At 46.9% G+C, this 21,674-nt stretch overlaps 1 long non-coding RNA gene across 1 annotated transcript in view; it reads right to left on the bottom strand.

Annotated features, from left to right (window-relative positions):
- Nucleotides 1-5,141: 5,141 nt before the first annotated feature.
- Nucleotides 5,142-21,674, bottom strand: part of LOC138297418 (uncharacterized) — a 147,444-nt gene continuing 130,911 nt past the window's right edge. The window contains exon 3 of the long non-coding RNA XR_011204093.1: nt 5,142-6,136. This is a non-coding gene — a long non-coding RNA (uncharacterized lncRNA). The remainder of the gene's footprint in view (nt 6,137-21,674) is intronic.

Below are 21,674 nucleotides of genomic sequence, written 5' to 3' on the forward strand. Positions count from 1 at the left end.
AGAATGAGTCGGTACACAATCCCATTTTGATAAGATCTTATCAGCAAAAACCAAAATCCAAAGTCCAAAATATCAATAGTATATCCAGGAGGACATCAGAGAACCGAGAGCCAGAAAAGATGAAAAATCAAGTTGACCTTCAACTGTGGGCAGGTAGTGAAATACTTAGCTACTGTATGTCACTGCACAAACACAAGTCCTATCCTCACCGCTGATCACCAATGTTAGAAATGGGGTTTTTGGTTGGCAGTCAGGTTGCCCTCTGTCCAAGCAAGAACCCTCACTCTAGTCAGGGTAAGTCACACACAATCCAAAATCAGCCTGTGCTCACCCTCCGGTAGCTTGGCACGAGCAGTCAGGCTTAACTTAGAAGGCAATGTGTAAAGCATTTGTGCAATAAATCATACAACACCATAGTATAACACCACAAAAATACACCACACAGTGTTTAGAAAAATATAGAATATTTATCTGGGTAATTGTAGGTCAAAACGATCAAAGTTGCAATACGAATTTGTAAAGATATCACTGAAAAGTGATATTAAGTGTCTTTAAGTCTTTAAAAAGCAATAAAGTGTCTTTCAAGCACAGAGTACCTGGTTTCTGGTGGGAAATCTCCTCAGAGGGCCACAGGAGAAGAGATGCGTGGAAACAGGGGTGTGTGCGTCGATTTCTCCTCAGCAGACACAGACTTGCGTCGTTCTTTTCCACGCGGGGAAGTCGGGCGTCGTTTTCCGGCGCGCAGACAGTCTCTTTTTGTGGATCGCGGGGATTACCAGATGTCCCGGGTCTGTGCGTGGATTCTCCTGCTTATTTTCCGGCTGCGCGTCGTTCTGCGGGGCTGCGCGTCGAAGTTGCGATCTCACGGTAGGCGTCGCGTCGATTTCTCCTTGGAAGTCGGGCGGCGTTGTCCTTGCGAGGCCGTGCGTCGAAATTTTGGTCTCACGGCAGGCGTCGCGTCGATTTCTCCTTGGAAGTGGGGCGGCGTTGTCCTTGCGAGGCCGTGCGTCAAAGTTTCGCACTCACGGTAGGCGTCGCGTCGATTTCTCCTGGAAAGTCGGGCGGCTTTGTCCTTGCGAGGTTGTGCGTCGAAGTCTCGATCGTCCCGAGGGCGTCGCGTCGATCAGCGTCGGTGTGCGGCGTTTTTCTCGCCGCGAAACAAGCTGCGCGTCGAAATTTTCGGCGCACGGAGCGTCCAAGTGAAAGGAAGAAGTCTTTTTGGTCCTGAGACTTCAAGGAACAGGAGGCAAGCTCTATCCAAGCACTTGGAGAGCACTTTCACAGCCAGACAAGAGTTCAGCAAGGCAGCAGGGCAACAGCAAGACAGCAGTCCTTTGTAGAAAGCAGACAGGTGAGTCCTTTGAGCAGCCAGGCAGTTCTTCTTGGCAGGATGTAGTTTCTGGATCAGGTTTCTTCTCAAGCAAGTGTCCGATGAGGTAGGGCAGAGGCCCTGTTTTATACTAAGTTGTGCCTTTGAAGTGGGGGTGACTTCAAAGAGTCTCTAAGAAATGCACCAAGTTCCCTTTCAGCTCAATCCTGTCTGCCAGAGTCCCAGTAGGGGGTGTGGCAGTCCTTTGTGTGGGGGCAGGCCCTCCACCCTCCCAGCCCAGGAAGACCCATTCAAAATGCAGATGTATGCAAGTGAGGCTGAGTACCCTGTGTTTGGGGTGTGTCTGAGTGAATGCACAAGGAGCTGTCAACTAAACCTAGCCAGACGTGGATTGAAGGGCACAACAAGATTTTAGTGCAAAGAAATGCTCACTTTCTAAAAGTGGCATTTCTAGAATAGTAATATTAAATCCGACTTCACCAGTCAGCAGGATTTTGTATTACCATTCTGGCCATACTAAATATGACCTTCCTGCTCCTTTCAGATCAGCAGCTGCCACTTCAACAGTGTATGAGGGCAGCCCCAATGTTAGCCTATGAAGGGAGCAGGCCTCACAGTAGTGTAAAAACGAATTTAGGAGTTTTACACTACCAGGACATATAACTACACAGGTACATGTCCTGCCTTTTACCTACACAGCACCCTGCTCTAGGGGATACCTAGGGCACACATTAGGGATGACTTATATGTAGAAAAAGGGGAGTTCTAGGCTTGGCAAGTACTTTTAAATGCCAAGTCGAAGTGGCAGTGAAACTGCACACACAGGCCTTGCAATGGCAGGCCTGAGACAAGGTTAAGGGGCTACTGAGGTGGGTGGCACAACCAGTGCTGCAGGCCCACTAGTAGCATTTAATCTACATGCCCTAGGCACATGTAGTGCACTCTAATAGGGACTTACAGGTAAATTAAATAGTCAATCATGGATAAACCAATCAATAGTACAATTCACACAGAGAGCATATGCACTTTAGCACTGGTTAGCAGTGGTAAAGTGCTCAGAGGTCAAAAGCCAACAACAACAGGTCAGAAAAAATAGGAGGAAGGAGGCAAAAAGTTTGGGGATGTCCCTGTCAAAAAGCCAGGTCCAACACTACTCCATTGATCTATAATTTCCTTTATACAATCATCAGTGTAGTATGTTACAGGGCCGAAACTCCATATAACCACAGTGCACTGTACACTGCAGGTGACGGTATTTTGGGAGAATAAATCAAACCTTACGATAACAAAGTGGTTATGAGAAACATTTATGTGTATAATGTGCACATATATGTGTGGACCAGCATGAGGATTATAGCTGGATTTTGGATAGTAAACAATTGTAATGTGAAACATGTGTAATGGATTTTGAGCAACTTATGTTCTGTCAAATGGCTTACTCATCACATATGTTACACTGGACCCTGTGACCAGTGCTACATTTTTTTTATTCCATGCATAGGTACCCTGGGAGGGGGGAAACGACAACCTCAGTGTACCACCCATTTTCAGACCTTCAGATCATGGAAGAAAGAAATGTAATCAAGATGTTTTGTGTGAATAAGCAAACAATACAAGATTTATGTTGTCAGTTGGAGCCTGATCTCATGCCCCAAAACAGTAATCCAACATGTATACAACTTGTTGTGAGAGTCATGGCAGTATGACACTTTCTGGCCACAGGATCCTTTTAATACACAGTAGCTATATCTGGTGGTATGTCACAACCTAACCTATGTTCAGTGGAGTATTAAAAGATGTGCTATCAGCAATGATGAAACACATTGACAGCTACATCAGGTTCCCCAGATGTGAGGATTTTGCCAATATGAAGGGTAACTTCTATGAATTTGGTAACCTCCCACATGTGGTTGGAGCCATTAATGGCACCCATATTGCATTAGTACCACCTCAAGCCAGTAAACAAGTCTATCGAAACAGGAAGCACTTCCATTTTATCAACGTGCAAGTTGTCTCCTAGCCAGATTTTTATATTTCAGACGTCTGTGCCCGGATCCCAGGTTCAGCTCGTTTCCTTCATACTGCAGAACAATACCATACCTCAGCTGATGTTACGACTACAAAGGGAGAGGGCATGGCTTGTTGGTAAGTGAGATCTGTCCTAACTTTGTTTGTGTGTGCAATGTCAGGTGCTATAGTCAGAAAATGTGTGACTTGGAGCAGTTATGTCTGATTAAAAAAACATGAGACTCAGCAAATCCCAACCATCATTGGTTGTTTACACCACTGAGAAATCCAACTACGTCGGGGAAGTCCACTTCTATGAGGCCCATGGAAGAACCCAGCGTCCAGTAGAGCAGGCCTTTGGGCTCCTGAAGGCCAGATTTTGCTGTCTGAACAAGAATGGGGGAGACCTCCTCTACTCACCTGGGAAGGTGTGTCAAATCACTGTGGCCTGCTGCATGCTCCATAACATCACCCTGCGAGGGAACATTCCTCACATGGCAGAGGAGGGAGAGCCTGAAAGGCCACTGGGTGAAAATCCTGAAATGCCAAAAGATGATGATCATAGTGGTGAAGAGGAAGGAGCTGACTTGCGACAAGATCTCATTGACAGTGTAAGTATGGCATGAGATATTATGACTTTGTCTATTCAATTGACTCTCGTTGTGATGATGTGAGGGGAATGTTTGTTTAAAATGCTAGGAAGCTGAAGCTTTGACAAAATCTGGAAAAGGATGTTTTTTGAGGAAGGTTTTGAGACATTCTCATTTTGTCAATGTTTCTTCGGTTACGTCAGATCTTTGTCATGGACTGCGTTCTAACAGAAGTTTGCTATATGAATTGTGTCATATGTATGGTTTTATAGCTAATCTCTCTCTATTTTCTTTTTCGGTACCTTCATAATGGCATCTTCATTTGGTTATTTAAGAGTTGTGACATTAACATGTATATGATGCTGTTGGCACAGAAGTGGACTTGGATTGTTCCTGGGAATGTATGTCTTTTCACAAAACCTGTGCAAAGACAGCTTGCACAGTGATAGGATAGAAGTTAAGGAGACTCCATTGGACTTGTTCCTTGTCGTGTGATGGCCATGATATGTCATCATGTGCCCAGACAAGATGTAGTTGCAGACCAAATTCATGCTAGTTTCCCTTCACACTGGCTAACTACTGATTTTGTATGAACTGTATGTAGCTGTTGATGTGTTTCCTCATTGTAGGCCAAAGTGCTTGTGGCACATCACTGACATTTGTTTGTGACATACCACCAGATGCAGAAGTCCTGGACTATAGTGACCCTGTGATCAGAAACTGTTGCATCGCCATCTGCCTGAGTCTTGTCTTACATGATGTAGGGTTCCTTATGTGAGGTAGGTGATATGGCTCCAGCTGATGGCATCAACCAATTTCATTTTTGTTTATTTAATAGGACAATGTCTGATATATCCCCTCCTTCCATGTTCTGGAGGTTTGTACCTGTAAATGTGATCAATTACACAGTATAATTCAGTTGTGTATGAATTTCCATATTTCTGACATCTTGCAAGCCTATGATTTGAACAATGCAATAAAAATGTTATAACATGAGATACCTTTATTCATGTGTTGGTGTGACATTGTTGTGATCCTGAGCTAAACATTGTGTACATGAAACATTTCCATGCTTACACAAGCAGCTTATTTTGTCATTGTATAGTCCAGACGGTATTACATCTCCACATTGCTAAATGTGAAATTTACTACAGTAGATAATGAGATTGTGACTTGTGAATTTATTGAAGTGGTAAAAGTGAAGACATACTTAGTGCAAAAACAAGCATAAAAGAGAAGTGAAGTAGTCTGTCATGGTGAATGGAACCATAGATGTAGATGCCAAATTGTCTGAAATGCAAAGTCCAGATAACTCCTCTCATCAGAATTAGTCCACAGATTGAATGTGTGAACCACAATGGAGAAAGTTAAAGTTGAAGTTTCTTGCTGGCAGTGTTGGGTGTCTTGCCATCTGTACCTGCTGGAATTTTACATGGACCACCCTGCTTGTGAGGGCAGGGGGGTTCTGCTGCTGCAGAGGCAGGGGTGTCTGAAGGTGTTTCTTCCTCTGGCAGGGCCTCCCTTCCTGTGGCTGCCACAGATGTAGAAGGGCTTGATGTAGTTGCATTACAGGAAGAAGAAGATGGTGGGTAAAAAGCCCTGCTCAGGGTTGTATGAATGTCCATCAGCACCCCTGTTACGGAGCTCATGTTGGAATTATGGGCCTTCATCTGTTGATACATGTTCCTGTGCAGCTTCTTAATTTCCCGGAGTTTGGTAAGTACCAGGTCTATCATGCCTTTGGACTCCTGATAAACACCCAAGACTTGGCTGATGGTCTCCTGGTCATGAGTAGCCCCAGTGACCTCACTCTGCATGCCCACAGCATCCCTCCCATGTACCCTACCACCTCAAGCCTGTGCCCTTGGCCCACAGTGCCCTCTTCAACTGGGTCCCGATTCCTCTTGGTAAGGGCTGGTGATTTGCACTTCAGGATCCAGGATTGAGGGGGCACAAAAATTTGACTAACTGTGCTAGGTACATAGGTTGGGAAGAATATTGGTGGCTGAACTGTTGTTGCAGTTGGGGGGGAAGTGTTGGTGTGGGCACAGTGAGACTCACTGTTGCCTTCTGCCCAGGCTAGTCAGATGTGCAAGCTTCGTCATTCACTTCCACACGTCCTGAAGTGCTGTCACTGAGGGCTCATCTGGGTGTGCGTTTGGAGTCTGTTCAGTGGACAATCTCTACACAGGTGCTGTGTCAGATCGACCTGTTGTGAAATAGAGAATATTGTTATTGGTAGAAGTGTGGAATCTACAGCCAAATGTTTTGTGTCACAGTAGGTAGGGACCTCGGAATATCTTAATAGGTAGGGTTTCATATTGTGATATATTTCCATGGTATTGAACTTGTTGACAAGACATTTGTAGAGTTGGAAAAACTATTAGAATTGAGCAGCTAATTAGATGTGCTGATAGGATGCATTTCAGATGAAGGAATGAACATGACATCTAACAAACAGTTAAGCCAAAACAGTGGAGAAGTAAGGTGTATTTGACCATTCCGAGGCCTAGTTGTGTACAAAACAGGCGAACATACAACTTGGTTGTATAAGTAGCATTAGTCATTGTGTGTGCAGTATAGAGTTAATGGGTTACCTGCCACTTCCAATCGGCCGACAGAACTTAGGGGGTCAGTACGACCTCGGCGATAATGTGGCGGTAAGTACCGCCAACAGGCTGGCGGTACTTACCGCCACGTTTTGACATTGGCGGGTTGGCTGAAGCCAACCCACCAATGTACCACTCTGACCGCTACGGTGGTAACAGCTGCCGGCTGTAGATATCTATCTCCAGCCCAGCGGCCGCCATTGTGCCGCCTGCGGGATTAGGACCCCGCCTACTGCAATGGTTTTTGTGGCATTTGTAACCATGGTGGTAGGCCATATCAGTGACAGAGATTCCTTCCCTGTCACTGATAGGGGTCTCCCCCACCTCTCCAGTTACCCCCCAACCCCTCCTTAACTCTCTAGTTACCCACCACCCCTCCCCCCTACATCCACGCCCCCCTACACATACACACATGCATACAGACACTCATTCACACATACATACACGCATGCATACATTCAATCACACCCATCTACACACACATCCAAACATACACGCAGACACGCATTCACATTTCACAACATACAAGCACTCACACATCCACACATGCAAACACACATTCAACACTCAACACACACCCGCATTCATGCACACACATACATTCAAACACCCCCCCACACACACACACACAACACCCCCACTCCCCTCCCCTGTTGGAGACCCGACTTATCAGGATACAGGGGGTCCTCCGGCAGGAGACGGGACGGGGTGCTGCTACCGCCAGCAGCACCCACCAGCAGACCACCGCCAGGCCGTATTAATTGTCATAGTACGGCTGGCGGTGGTCTACTGGGATGGCGCTGCTGGTGGTAGAACCACCACCTTACTGCCATCCACCGGTATGGCCACAGCCAGATTTCCGCTATTCTTGTGGTAGAAATTCGGCTTTGGTCATAATATGGCAGACGGCTGGTAGCTGCAGTGATGGTCTTTTGGCAGCTGTCGTCGCGGCTGTAGGCGTTTTTTCCTGCCAATGATATAATGAGGGCCTTAATGCACTACAAATAACTGATGTACACACTTGGTAAGGGGTTATTTAAGCCATCAGAATTTTCAGTTTGAGGAAACAAGGACAACCTCAAACTAGGTAGGCAGACACATCTCTGAGTAGGGCATTATATATAAATTGCTTAGTCCATGAGAGGTAAACATCAGTTGTGACATGGCAAACAAGTGAAAATGGGCAAGACCACAATAGGCTCTTATTTTCAGTTACAGAAACAGGGCCTTGTGGTAGTTGTAGTCATTTCACTTTCTAACTCCCAACACTAGACAAATGGTAAACTCCATGATAAGTGAACATCATTTGTGACATGGCAAACAGGTGAAAATGGGCAAGAGAACAGTAACTTCTTGTTTAGAGTTACAGAAACAGGGCCCCATGGTATTTGTAGTCTTTTCACTCTCTTTACTTCCCAACACTTGACAAATGGTTAGTCTTGCATACATGTTGCCAAACTGCAGTTAGGTTGGACTATACATTTACATATCAGGGCTTGAAAAATCTACTCAACCACTCGCTATGGAGTCTTATTTGATCAGGCCAAATTATTTTTAGGACTTACAAAGAACAGGTGTTCTGTTGAAAAGGGGCAATAAATGTTCTTATGTCACATATGCTCTGTGTTCACAGACAGAAATCAAAAGTAATTTTGTCTTACAATTAATTTTCCTTGACTGCAGTGTTCCAGGACTTTATAAGGTGAACTGTGTCACCTGCTGTTTACAATATAAAATAAAAGTATATATAGAGTCAGGTTTTTCCTAACACACAACCTTTAAATGACTACGGTAGTCATTATGACAATGGAGGTGACTGTTACAGTGGCAGTAATAACGCAACAGGCTATCAGTAATTACCGTCAAATTATGACCATAGTGGTGATAACTCCCATAGACAGCCAATGTACCACACCAACCGCCAGGGCGTTAACACCACTGACCACGGCGGTAGCCACCTACAGCCAGGTGAAAGACAAGGTACTCCCCACCATATGGTAACATAGCAAACAGTCAGGATTTCCGGGGTGGTACGAATGCCATCAAAAGCCTGGCGGAAACACAATACAGAAAATGGAAGACTCACCATCAGGGACACAGAGAAGACCACCGCCACCATGGAACCAGAACTACAGGTCTTCCTGATGCTCTTCTACGCCATGGTCTACCTGGAACACTGATGCTGACGAAGACGATGATGGCGAGTATAGCTGCCTAGCACAAAAGGGAGGGAGGGAGGAAAACGAGAGTGACACACACATGCACAAAACACACCATTCACGCACACACCATACACACAACCAGCTGCAGAGAAAAAACAATGTCACAGGACCCACGTCATAATAATGCAAGGACTACATTTAGGAACAACTGATATTGTAATTTGATGCCAACAGCCACCATATTGTCTATGTGAAAAGAAAAATAAGAGTAAATGTCCAGAAAGGGCCAATGGCCAGTCCAAAGTACAAAAGGCCCACATGGCCAAAGGGAACAGTCCAAGCCCCAAATTGTTTCCTGACAATATCTGCACTACACTGTGCAGGGGCATCATGTTGGAAATATGCAGGCACCGCAGGGGGAAGAGAGGGTGGGGGGGCACCTCAACTGAAGTGGGGAACTTGCCCACTGGTTCTGGAGGGGGCTCCATGCCTAGTACTCTTTGCTGGGGAGCGCAAGGTCACAGTCTCTGAAGTGTGGAACTTGCCCACTGGTTCTGGAGGGGGCTCCATGCCCATTTCTCTCTGCTAAGGATTGCAAGGTCCCAGTCTTTGAGGTGGGGAACTTACCTACTGGTTCTGGAGTAGGCTCCTTGTACAGCAGTCCCTGGAGAGTGGCCTACATGCCCTCTGCTGGAGGTGAGGGCTGCTGTGTCTCTGTTGGAGGTGAGGGCTCCTTACCCACTGTTGGTGGAGGTGTTACCCTGCCGGCCTCTGCTGGAGGTGAGGGCTCCTTGTCCACTGCTGGTGGAGGTGTTACCCTGCCTGCCTCTGCTGGAGGTGTGGCTCCTTGGCCACTGCTGGTTGAGGTGTTACCCTGCCTGTTTCAGCTGGAGGTGAGGGCTTCTTGCCCACTGCTGGTTGAGTTGTTACCCTGCCTACATCTGCTGGAGGTAAGGACTCCTTGCCCACTGCTGGTGGAGGGGGCCTCTTGCCTCTCTTTGTTGGTGGAGTGGGAGCCCTCCCTTTTTTGGGTGGTGGAGTGGGATCCTTCCCTTTCGTGGGTGATAGAGTGGGATCCTTCCCTTTTTTGGGTGGTGGAGTGGAAACCTTCCCTTTCTTGCCTGCACGACTAGGAGATGCCTCCACTGTCCCCGTCTCATGTCCCTTGAGTTTCACCACCCTAGTCCCCCCTTTCTGAGGCAGGGGTGTGCTCACAGTAGGAGTGGCAGCTGTCACATTCTGGGGCCCCTTCGGGCAGGCAGCTGTTGATTTGATGGGAGCAGTGGCAGACTGTTTGGCTGAGGTGCTGGGCTGGGTCGTTGGGACCTTGCTCTTATGGGCAGGATGGGGGGTTGAGGGGGAGCGAAGAGGTCAAGTTGGCCAAGGAAAAGCTTCTTAGGGATGGTAGGGTGGTATGAGGGAGGAGGAATTAGAGTGGAGGTTCAGGGAGCGGTTGTTGGAGGTGTATGTCTGCTGGTCTTGGGTGCAGGTGCATGGACAGTGTGCTGATGTGAGGTGGATGGCTGTTGGGAGTCTGAGTGCGTGCATTTGTGTCTCTTATGAGGGGTGGGTCGACAGAGTGGGCGAGGACACAGGGGAAGCGTGGATGGATGTTCTGGATTTGTCTGCAAGTGAGGTGTGTGTGCTGCTTGGTGTGGTGATGGTTGTGGTGCATGCAGGTGTGAGTGTGGCTGTGACTGTGAGGGAGGAAGAGGAGCAACAGGCTGAAACAGTGTAGGCAGTGGATGTTGTTGTGTGTGCAACTGTCTGGTGTTTGTGTGAGTGCTTGTGGTCTGAAGTGTGCTGCCTGTGTTTGACTATGCTACTCTTGTGTGATGTTTTGTGTGAATGCTTCTTTGTATGTGTGAATGGGATGGGTTGAGGTGACTGGAACTGGGAAGTGGTAGTTGGAGGGGCGACAGTAGGAACAGGGACACTGGCTGCCATCAGAGAGGAGGCCAGAGCCTGAAACACTCTATGTTGGGCCACCAATACACCGTGGATGCCCTCCAGGAATGCATTGCATTGCTACATCTGGGATGCCAGTCCCTGGATGGCATTCACAATGGTTGACCATCCTACAGAGATGGATCTCAGGGCAGCAGGGCTCACTGGGCAAGGGCCTGAGGTGCCTGGGGCAAAGGAGATGCCTACCCTCCTGGGTGAGAGGGCATGGGGTCTACTGGGAGGGCAGTGCTGGTACCGGGTGGCGGCTATACCTGTAGCTGGGGTGGTCCCAGAGGTATACTAAAAAAGGAGGGAGAGGGAGATTCATGGTTCAGTGTACAGTCTCCCAAGTGTAATCTGTCTCAAAATCAGAGTATACTGTTCCAAACAAAAACGACAGGGAAACCTAAATATTAGGAGCAAGAGCCCTCACACATCCAATCGGATGTCATGCTTCATCATCGGGGATGCTCCTCATCAGACTGGCGCTGCAATGTCTGATGGGCTCCCTACAAAAGGGGGCTCTTTGCCAGAGATCTTTTATAGTGACTGCCGTAAAAACGGATATTGCCAGGTTACAAACACCAAATGAGCAGGAGAGAAGATAATAGAATTGGCTCAGGACCTAGAACATCATCAGGAGTTTATTTGTATCAACATAAGGTCTAGGTCAAGGTTAAAAAACAAGCCGAGAGTGACAACTGAGAAATCATGCTCAATCACTCTCTTAATCACGGTGCAAAAAAGGGGGCAGGAAATCATCATACACCCTTAAATCATGGGTCAACATGTTTCACGTCTCAAAGGTCCACACGGATCCAGCGATGCTTCATCAGGACAAATATCAGAACTTCACCTTTGTTAGACTCACAGACAACAATAGGTCTCTAAAGTCAGTCAACTAAGAAACAGTCACTTACTTAAGCTAACTGTACATCAGGTTCGAATGGAAAAGGTCGCCCTGCAAAAAAAGGGTGCATGCCCAACATAAATCACATATTTTCATATAAATATCATGTGGCACTCAGTGCAAAAACGTGAAGAAACTGCTCAGTGGTAGTGAGGAAAGTGTACATATCACAGCTTACCGTCTCAAAATTTGAACACTGCTACTTAGGTATACACATGCTAGAAGACTGGTGCAATTGCTAAAGACACATAAAACACGTTCAATCTAGGCAGTATATCAAAAAGGATTTTTTCTCTCAGTCCTTTAAATGCTAAAAGGTAGCCTGAAGGTGAACCAAATCACGATCCTTAAACAGTACGTTCCACAACTGCCAAAATTTAGCCTCAAAAAATGTGGTGTCGAGTAAAGCAATAACCAATCACCTGCATTGCCATGTAAAAACAAATATTGCATGTGAATAGCAAACCTCAATTGCCTGAAGCAGAGGAAATATAACAACACTGAACCCAATTTCTGAAGCAAAACCAGTAGTTAAGGAAGATCGGTCATATAAGACATATGAAAGCGCACTTCAGTCAGTCCTCAAATGGTCTCTGTCTGCATATGTACTCGCTAGGGTAAAGTGGGTAACATTATTAGAAGTTGCTAAGTTGATTTTTGCAGCCAGTCATAAGCTAGGGACCTACCCCGCAACAGTGTTTCTGGAAAGTGAACATGGAACGCGGCCGTCTGTGCATAAACGTTGAACGACCCGGAAGGCGGAGTCGTGTGCTGATTGGTTTGTTCCAGTTCACAGGGTGAGGGGCTGTGGAAGTAGAAGAAAGACATAGCCACGAAGGGGCAACTCTCTCCTTCGGACCGACATAGAAAAAGCTCAAAGTAACAAACCATAAAATCATCAGGAAACATTGCAGAATGGGTGTCACATGATAACCAGTCAGGATTTTTTTTTAAATAAAAGCCAGGAAAAGACAATAAGAGAAAAATAAGAGAAAAATAAACCCTTACAAATATTAAATGGTGGTTGTACAATAGGAATGAAACTCGCACACTGCATTCCAAGCAATTATTTCAATACATAGTGGTAGGGGAGGGGGACAGCATTAAAAAATAATATGTCAGCCCCAGGTTGACAGAACTCTCATAGTCATAGAACACAGATAGTACTATGTTGCTTAGTTTGTAAGGCTTGTCCACGGTATCTCGTCGTTTAACCCTTGGTTGTGTGTCCCTAATTTGAAGACCCATCGCTGTTCGGTCAAAAAAAGGGAACGTGGATTGTTTGACGTGACTCTGGGAGAGTCCAGAACCACCCACCTCAAATCATCAGGACTATGGTGGGCATCTAAAAAAATGTGCACATAACTTGGTGGATATGCGACCGCACCTGATATTGCTCCGGTGTTCATTAATCCTTACTTTCACTGGTCTGGTGGTCATCCCAACATAACGGAGACCACAAGGACAAGTATTCATGTAAATGCAATTACGTGTGTTACAGTGAGTGTGCTTGGTCAGGCGCCATCTACCTATAGGTTCCAAGTCTAACATCTCCAGGTGCCTAGTAAGCGGGCAAACATTACACTGTCCACATGGATAGTGACCGGTAACAGGGGGGAGATTCAAAAGTGTTGTTTGTTTAGAGGTCTCATGGGCCGGTAGTGGGCGAGTATGGGCTAGGTCTTGAGCCAATTTTATTTTCTTCTCTCCTGCTCATTTGGTGTTTGTAACTTGGCAATATCCGTTACATCTATCATTACGGCAATCACTATAAAAGATCTCTGGCAAAGAGCCCCCTTTTGTGGGGAGCCCATCAAACATTGCAGCACCAGTCTGATGAGGAGCATCCCCGATGATGAAGCATGACATCCGATTGGATGTGTGAGGGCTCTTGCTCCAAATATTTAGGTTTCCCTGTCATTTTTGTTTGGAACAGTGGTCCCAGAGGTGTCTGCCACCACCAGGGAGCTTCCATCAGAGGAGGAATCAGAGTCAGTGTTGTCCCCTCCTGTCTCCGCCGTGGTGCTCCCCTCGCCCTCTGTCCCACTGGTTCCCTTTGCGTTGGTGGACTCTGCCTCCTGGGTCCTGTGGGATGCAGCTCCCTCTGTAGCCTGTGCCCCTGCTGCTCCGCCGGATGATGCTAATGCACCCATGGACAGGATGACAGAAGGAAAAAAGGGGGAGAGAGAGAAAGGGAGCACTGGGTAAATTACAGCACCAACACCACAGTTGGTATACACATTACCATCACACACAGGGATCAGGATTGTGCACTATGCACGAACTGGCATTCAATTGGCTAGGTACCACAGCAAGATGAGAGCCAACCACTACTAACTGCACCCCTCCTGGGACCCACTGAGTCCTGTCTGACATGGAATGCAACCTAGCTAGGTTACCAGATTTTGCCATCCACCTATTTCCCTTGAGCTGGATCACACTGCAATGTCTGTCCTGGCATTAAGGGGCACCCACTAATGAAAACCCACCACCAGGATCCCATGACACCTACCAATTATTGTTGTTACTCTCACTGTAGTTACCCCATTGTGGCTGCTGTGATGCCCTCAAGCGCCCAGTTAGCTCTGGGTTGGCCACTGCCAGTTTGCGGGCCATCCGGGGGATCAGGTTCCGATGGGCACCCTGCCCTCGTTGTGAGGCCATCCCCAGCTGGGCCTCCGCAGTCTTCCGGGCCCAGCGTCTCAGGTCCTTCCACCTTTTCCTACTATGGGTGCTTCACCTGCTGTAGACCGCAAGAGTCCACATGTCCTTGGTGATGGCACACCACAATCCCTTCTTCTGATGGGCGCTGACCTGCAGAGGTAATACAGACAGGAGGACACCATTACATATACAATCCAGCCTTATGGCCCACAAATCCCATTTCCATCTCCATTGGCACTCACCATGTACACTATCACCAGACATACCACCCCCCCAAATGACACGATGCTTGCACACACATCTCCATGCAACCTTGTCACATGCATTGTGCCCAAAGTGTATTCACCTGTTGATCTGGAGGGCCATACAGCTGTCCATACTGGGGTAGGACCCCATCCACCAAGCGCTTCAACTCCTCCGAAGAGAAGACAGGGGCCCTCCCACCGGTCACACGGGCCATGGCAGGATCCAGACACAGGTTAAAGCAGTACACACAGTGTAGGTGTTGTCCTGTGGAAAGTCAGGAATCAAGTGAGGTTACACACAGAAACTGGCAGTCACGTCTGCGGCAGGGTACACAGTCACCGCCGCCGTTGATCCCCTTTGGCCACTATACTCCATAGAGCCCCATATTAGCCAATTAGGAATAGCAGGGCAGTGCAAGACCGCCTTTTGCCATGACGCCCAACGCCAGCGGAGTTACCTCACTTCTACCTGTCCCTACATACAGGACAGGCGGTCGCTATTTTATGGTGGTGGACAACATTCAGATAATCGAAAACTGCGTCATTTGCTATACAGTGCACATACCTTGCCATTCCCATTGTCCCATCACATTAATGCTCTATGTACACTGAGGTGGTGGTTCAATTGTACAAATTGTGACCCTACTCACTCTTGTGTCCCTTAGATACCTACCACTGCGGATTAATAGGAAGAGGAGACAAGACCCTATGTGCAGACCCCTTGTGGACTTGGCCTCAATGGAGGACAGGCACATAATACTCACCTATAGATTGGACAGGGCCACTATCACAGAGCTGTGTGCTCAATTGGAGCCTGATCTGATATCAGCTACCCATCATCCCACTGGGATCCCCCCTCTTGTGCAAGTTCTATCAGTGCTCCATTTCCTGGCAACTGGTTCTTTCCAAGTGACAGTGGGCTTGGCAGCAGGAATGTCACAGCCAATGTTCTCAATAGTGCTGGCAAGGGTTTTGTCTGCCTTGGTCCAACACATGTGCAGCTACATTGCTTTCCCCCAGGTGGAAGATTTGGCCACTGTGAAGGCAGGGTTCTCTGCAATCGGACATATACCTAACATTATTGGGGGCGATTGACGGAACACATATTGCATTTGTCCCTACCCCCCATCACAATGAACAGGTGTTCAGGAATTGAAAGAGTTTTCACTCACTCAATGTCCAAATGGTGTGCTGGATGACCAGTACATCTCGCACATCACTGCCAAATATCCTGGGTCGGTGCATGATGCCATCGTCCTGAGGAATAGCAGCATCCAAATGTGATGGCACAACCACAGAGGCACAGGGTGTGGCTAATAGGTGAGCCTGAGTAGCCACATAATGTATGTCATTGTATGCCTTTAGGAGTTATCCCCATACCATTGTGTAAGGCTAATGTTGGTCCCTCAATACTTGCAGGTGACTCTGGCTACCCAAACCTATCGAGGCTCCTGACCCCTCTGAGGAATGCCATAATAGGGGATGAGAATCAATATAATGATGCACATAGCTGAACGAGGCAGATCATTGAACGTACCTTTTGCCTCCTGAAGACCAGGTTCAGATGCCTCCATCTGACAGGTGGATTCCTGTGCTACTCACCTGAGAAGGTCTGCCAGATAATAATAGCATGCTGCATGTTGCACAACCTGGATCTCAGACAACATGTGCCTTTTCTGCAGGAGGAGGAGATTGGAAATGCCCCTGTGGCAGCAGTGGACTCCGAGGACAGTGAGGATGAGGAGACAGAGGATGAGGATGTGGACAACAGAACATCATTTATAAGTCGATACTTCCAATGACACACAGGTGAGACAGTGGAACTGACCATTCCTCTGACTACTGATGTTTTCAGTGTGGCTGTAGCAGGATGGCCTTCACTTCCTTTGCATCTCAACTTACTGTCACCTATGCCTTCTCGTTTTGCAGATGTTGGTGTTATGGCAACTGTGTACTGATGTGATGACTACAGACAGCTACTGGTCATTATTTGTATGCTATCACAGTGTTCAGATCATTTGCACAAGATGTGACTGTTTCCATCATTGCACATTTGAATCACAAAAAAACACTATCACTCAAGTTGTGTTCAAGGGTGTTTATTTTAGTGCAAATTATAGATGGAAAAGTGCAATGGAATGGGGTCATGGTAGAGGTAAGTCCAGGGTATTGTTCCAGTCTGTTTGTAGCACAGGTCCAGTATCCAAGGGGCCATAGGAAGGGGAGCAAAGGCAGTTCAGAGTAGACAAGGTGACAAGGTGGGACACAAGGGGGACAATCAGGAGGGTCTCATTTCCTGGCGGTGGTCTTGGTCTTGGGAAGGGTCTCTGGCTTCTGTCTGGTTTCACAGGGAACATTTGTGAGGTAGTTCACCATCTGCAGGGTGAGGTGTGCTGGTGGCCTGTGGGTCCTGTGGCAGGACGTCCTGTCTGCTAGCTGCAACAGATGTGGGGGGATAGTCAGTAGACTGGCTAGTGTTAGGGGACTGCTGGTGTGCTGTCCATTTCCTCATGATGTTGGCCATGTCAGCCAGCACCCCTGCTATGGAGACCATGGTGGTGTTGAGTGCCTGCAAATCTTCCCTGATCTCCTGATGGTGTACCTCCTGCAGCTGCTTGTTCTCCTACATGTTGGTGAGGATCTGGCCCAGCTTGTCCTGTGATTGTTAGTAAGCGCCCAGGACATTATTGAGTGCCTCCTGGAGAGTCGGTGCCTTGGGCCTGCCCCCCCCCCCCCGGTGCACAGCTGTCCTCTGAGTGACCCTGTCCCCCTTTGCTTGTGTCCCCTGAATGGTGTGTCCACTGTCACTGACCCCAAGACCCTGATTGTCTTGGGTGTGAGGTGTGGACTGGGGTCCCTCTACAGGTGGGCACACTGCTGATTTAAGTGTCCTGGGACAGAGGTGTGGGGACGTTGGGTCGGTGTTGTGGTGTTGAATAATGAAGGGGGGAGGCTCTGTGGTGGACTGGGAGTGGGCTGGGGTTGCCAATTGACCAGTGGTCCCTGATGGGCCAGGAAGTTCATCCAGATCCTGAAGTCCAGAGTTACTGTCATCACTGGGGGCATCTTCTGTTGGGGAACTGGATAGTTGTGGCACCTTCTCACCACTGGGATTGGCTGGTGCACCAGTGGGGATATAAGTGATGTATTATGCTTCATGTCAGTGACCTATTATGCATCCCTAGCTTCCCCTCTATCGTTGCTGTTGCCCTGCCACCTTTGTTTGTGTATGGTGATGTCTTATGTGTTTGTTAGTACTCCATGCTGTGCATGTTTTGGTGAAGGATGTACATGCAGGGCTGGGAGGGCTGTCCATGCATTGGTATGGCATGCAGGACTTGGCATTGGGGTTGGTCACGTGTGTAAGTGCACTGTGTGGGATGGAATGGAGTGATGGGAGTCGGGTGAGTGGGTGAGATGGCATGCAGGTATGGAGTGGTGATAAGTAGTATATATTGACTCAACAGTGTCCAGTCCTCTGGCTACTCCAGTGAGTCCCTCAGGATGCAGGATTGCCAAGGCTTCCTCCTCCCATGCTGGGAGCTGTGGGAGAGGAGGTAGGGGTCCACTGCCAGTCCTGTGGATGGTGAGCTGGTGCCTTGCTGCCACGGAATGTTGTTCTTGGATGCTGTCACATGACGTTCCCCCTGTCCACGATCCATCTTCCTGGCAATGGATATCTGCGGTACCTGTGCTCCAAAAGGATGTGGCTCTACCCTAACTATTGCCTTCACCATGACTAGTAACTCCTCATCAGCGAAACGGGGGTGCCTTAGTGGGAACATGGGTGTTGTGTGTGTGTTGTGCAGAGGGTATTGAAGAATTTGGTGGGGTGTGGGATGTGGGTGCATGATGGATGAATGGGTGTTTGTGGTGTGTGTGTGTAGTTGTTTCTGTGATATTCGTGTCTGTCTCGTGGCAATATTTGGTGTTCGTAAAGGGTTGTGGGTAATATGGGTGTGTGTTTTATAGTGTTGTGGGTGGGTGGGTGTAGTGTGTGTATCAGTGTCAGGTGTGTGTTTTTGGTATTGGCCAATGTTGTGTTGTTTAGTATTTCGATGGCCATTCGTCCGCGCTGGTGTGTACCACCAATGGTTTACCGCCGTTGAATGTCTGCCATTGTGATTTGTGTGTCATAATGAGGTGGGTGTTATTTTGTTGGCATAACGGTATGGGTGATTGTACTGACACTTTAACACTGACCTTTGGTCTGCGGATATGTGTGTGTGGCAGTATTCTGTCGGTTTGATGTGTGTGTGTCATAATATGGTGAACGGATGTTTGCCTCCGCTAAGGTATGTTAGCGGCTGTCACCGCTACAGTAAGCAGGATTTACCGCCATTGTCATAATGAGGGCCTAATTCAACTGTGCAAACTTTCAAAATATATTTCAGTAGTTGTGAAAGTCCATTTGTTATATTTCTGTGCGATGAAAAAAAATATTTTAGTAGGATGAAAACAAATCAGAATACTTTACGTGTTGATGTGCAAAGGGTATGTTTTCTGAAACCCAATTTTCACAGATTGTTAATACACTGTATAGTTTTAGCAGTAAAGCTACAAGTTAGTTGAGAGGTTTTTGGACATTTATTGGAAATGTACTGTGTGTAGATGACAATACGCTACCACATCATGGTTTAGTAATATATTTATTAAAATAGAGTGTTTGAACAAACTGAGAAACACTCCTGCCCTGATGGCAATGCTGTTAGTAAATTAAGAGAAGTCTTGAGTCATGTGTCCCCTATATGTGAGCTAGATTCTTGTGATGCATGCAGCAAACTTTAATCCACGTAATCAAACAAAAGAGTTTATTTTTGTACTGCAGAAATGCTGACCTCACATATTTGAAGTTGCAAGCATATTTGAGAATGAAGAAAAATGTGACTCTATAAACTCTTTGCCAAGGATCACACAATTTCAGACCTGTTTACGGGTCGAGTACATCACAGTTAGGTCGAGTAGATTTTTTAAGTTACTCGACGTGCAGGTCTAGTAAAACGTTTATGATTCTTTGAGGCCTACATATTGACTCATACCATGGGTCCTGGGATGATATTTTAATAGTAACATACTTACAGACCTCAATCTAACATATGAAATGTAATGGAGATTGATACATGTGATGTCATATACAACAATACACATTGACAGTCTAACGTCTCTGATACTTTGTGTATTGCATGTTAGGAAAGTAGATGGACAACACAATTGCAGAAGCTGAGATGAGACCATACAGGACATTGAAGGATTGTCACAGTTAATATGGTGAAGGTAACAAAGTCCGCTCCCCAAGCTATTCCTATCAAGCCCTGAGGATGCAGGATGGCCAAGAACTTCTCCTCATAGGGAAAGAGTTGTAATGGGGTGCTGGGAGGACCACCACCAGTCGTATGGGTCTCCATGTGTTGCTTGGAGGCCAGGGAACACATCTTCCCCCTCAAGTCATTCCTCCTCTTCCTATTCTCCTCCTTTGTGTGCAAGGTGGTATCTACAGCAGTCATTCTCTCAACTATTGTTTGCCACACTTCCATTTTCCTACTGAGATGAGTTTGTTTGACTTGGGCTGTAAACAACTGTGGCTCTACTCTTATGATTTGATCTACCATGACTGTCAACTCAGTCTCAGAAAAATGTGGATTCTTATAAGATAACATGACTGTAAATGAAAGTGAGTGACAAGGGCTAAAAAAGCAAGACAAGTGGTATTGGTGAAAAAAAGAGATGTGTGTGGAAAGTGTTAAATGGTATGGAAAAAAGGGCTCCCTTATCTCACAAAAAATAAAACAATGATATGTGGTCCCTGTCTTGCTGTACTGCAATGGAGAGGCACAGGTTCATGGTGTGGGATGAGATCTGTTTTATAGTGTGATTTGCGGGTGTGCTCATTTGGCCAATGGATGTCAGCTGTGTTGTTTTTGAATCCATGCAATGGGAACTGTCCTTTTGCTTTGCACCACCATGACCTACAGCAGTCAGGTTACCGCCAAAAGGGGACCGCCAGTCCAGCTGTGTTTTCGCAATCGGCTCGGCGGTTAGCTGCGGCTATGATGGCGACCAAGTACACACCGCCAACGTTGCAGCTCGCAGCGCCGATGGCAGGAAGCACTCCATTGCCGCGATCAGCAATTCAGGCTGCATACATCGTAATATGTCAAATGGGCGACTGCCGGCGCAGCGGTCTTCTTAGGACCACCGCTGCAGCAGAATAGTGGTGCTACTGCCAAACTCATAATCAGTACCTTAATAATGCTCACTGTGCCACTGGATTCAAGCTAGCCTGGCTGATGAAGGGTGCTACCATGAAACCGGTCCCAGGATGCTTGTTTCCGGTCCCGGGTGGACCTGGCCTGGCAGTTCGGGCTGGACTGTTCCCATGAGGAACAGGGTCAAGACTGATTTGCATATGGCTGGGTCCAAACTAGGGTGACAGGGTGAGCAAATGAATGATAGATTAATCCAGATCTGTGACTGGGGGTGAGTGTTTGCATTGTTCAGCACTTCGTCCATCATCCTTTTGTGTTCCCAAATAATAAATAGACAGGTATTTTTGCTAATGCCTGAATGTAATTACACTTAAAATCCCTAACGTCTAATAATCCCTCCCCTATAAATTAATTAAACAATTTTGGAAACTATCTCTAAACTATTTAAAAATACAAATAACTTTATAGAATTTCTGACTTTAAAAAGCATACTATTTGAAAACAATATGCTCAAAATAAAACATACTTAACTGTACTTATCATTATGCATGGTAAAGGCATGTGTAGTAAAGGCATGTGTGGTAAAAGTATGCATGGTAAAGACATAAAAGTACTACAGATATCTGTGGGGTAAATACATGTGTGTGTTAAAGGCTGCACGGTAAAGGCATTGTGTGATAAAAGCAGCAATATGAAAGCTGTTTCCCATATGGATGAGTGACTGTATTTTTTCTCAATGCGCATGCACTTTACAAATTGAGTTTTAGGAATGTGTGTTTTCTGTGCTACTTGATGCTTTTCTTCTAAATTGTGGGTGCAGGGCAGAATCAAGGTCTCCCTCAGAATGGTCAGAGAACAACAGCCAGCAGGGCAGCACAGCAGAAAACCAGTCCTACCAGATCAGCAGTCCCGCACAGTGACAGTCCTTGATACAGTACAGCAGTTCTTCTGTCAGAGTCCAGGTGTAGGTCCAGAAATGAATGCCTGATTTGATGAGGTCAGAA

The sequence above is a fragment of the Pleurodeles waltl genome, chromosome 5 (genome assembly GCF_031143425.1).
Source record: "Pleurodeles waltl isolate 20211129_DDA chromosome 5, aPleWal1.hap1.20221129, whole genome shotgun sequence".
Taxonomy (NCBI): domain Eukaryota; kingdom Metazoa; phylum Chordata; class Amphibia; order Caudata; family Salamandridae; genus Pleurodeles; species Pleurodeles waltl.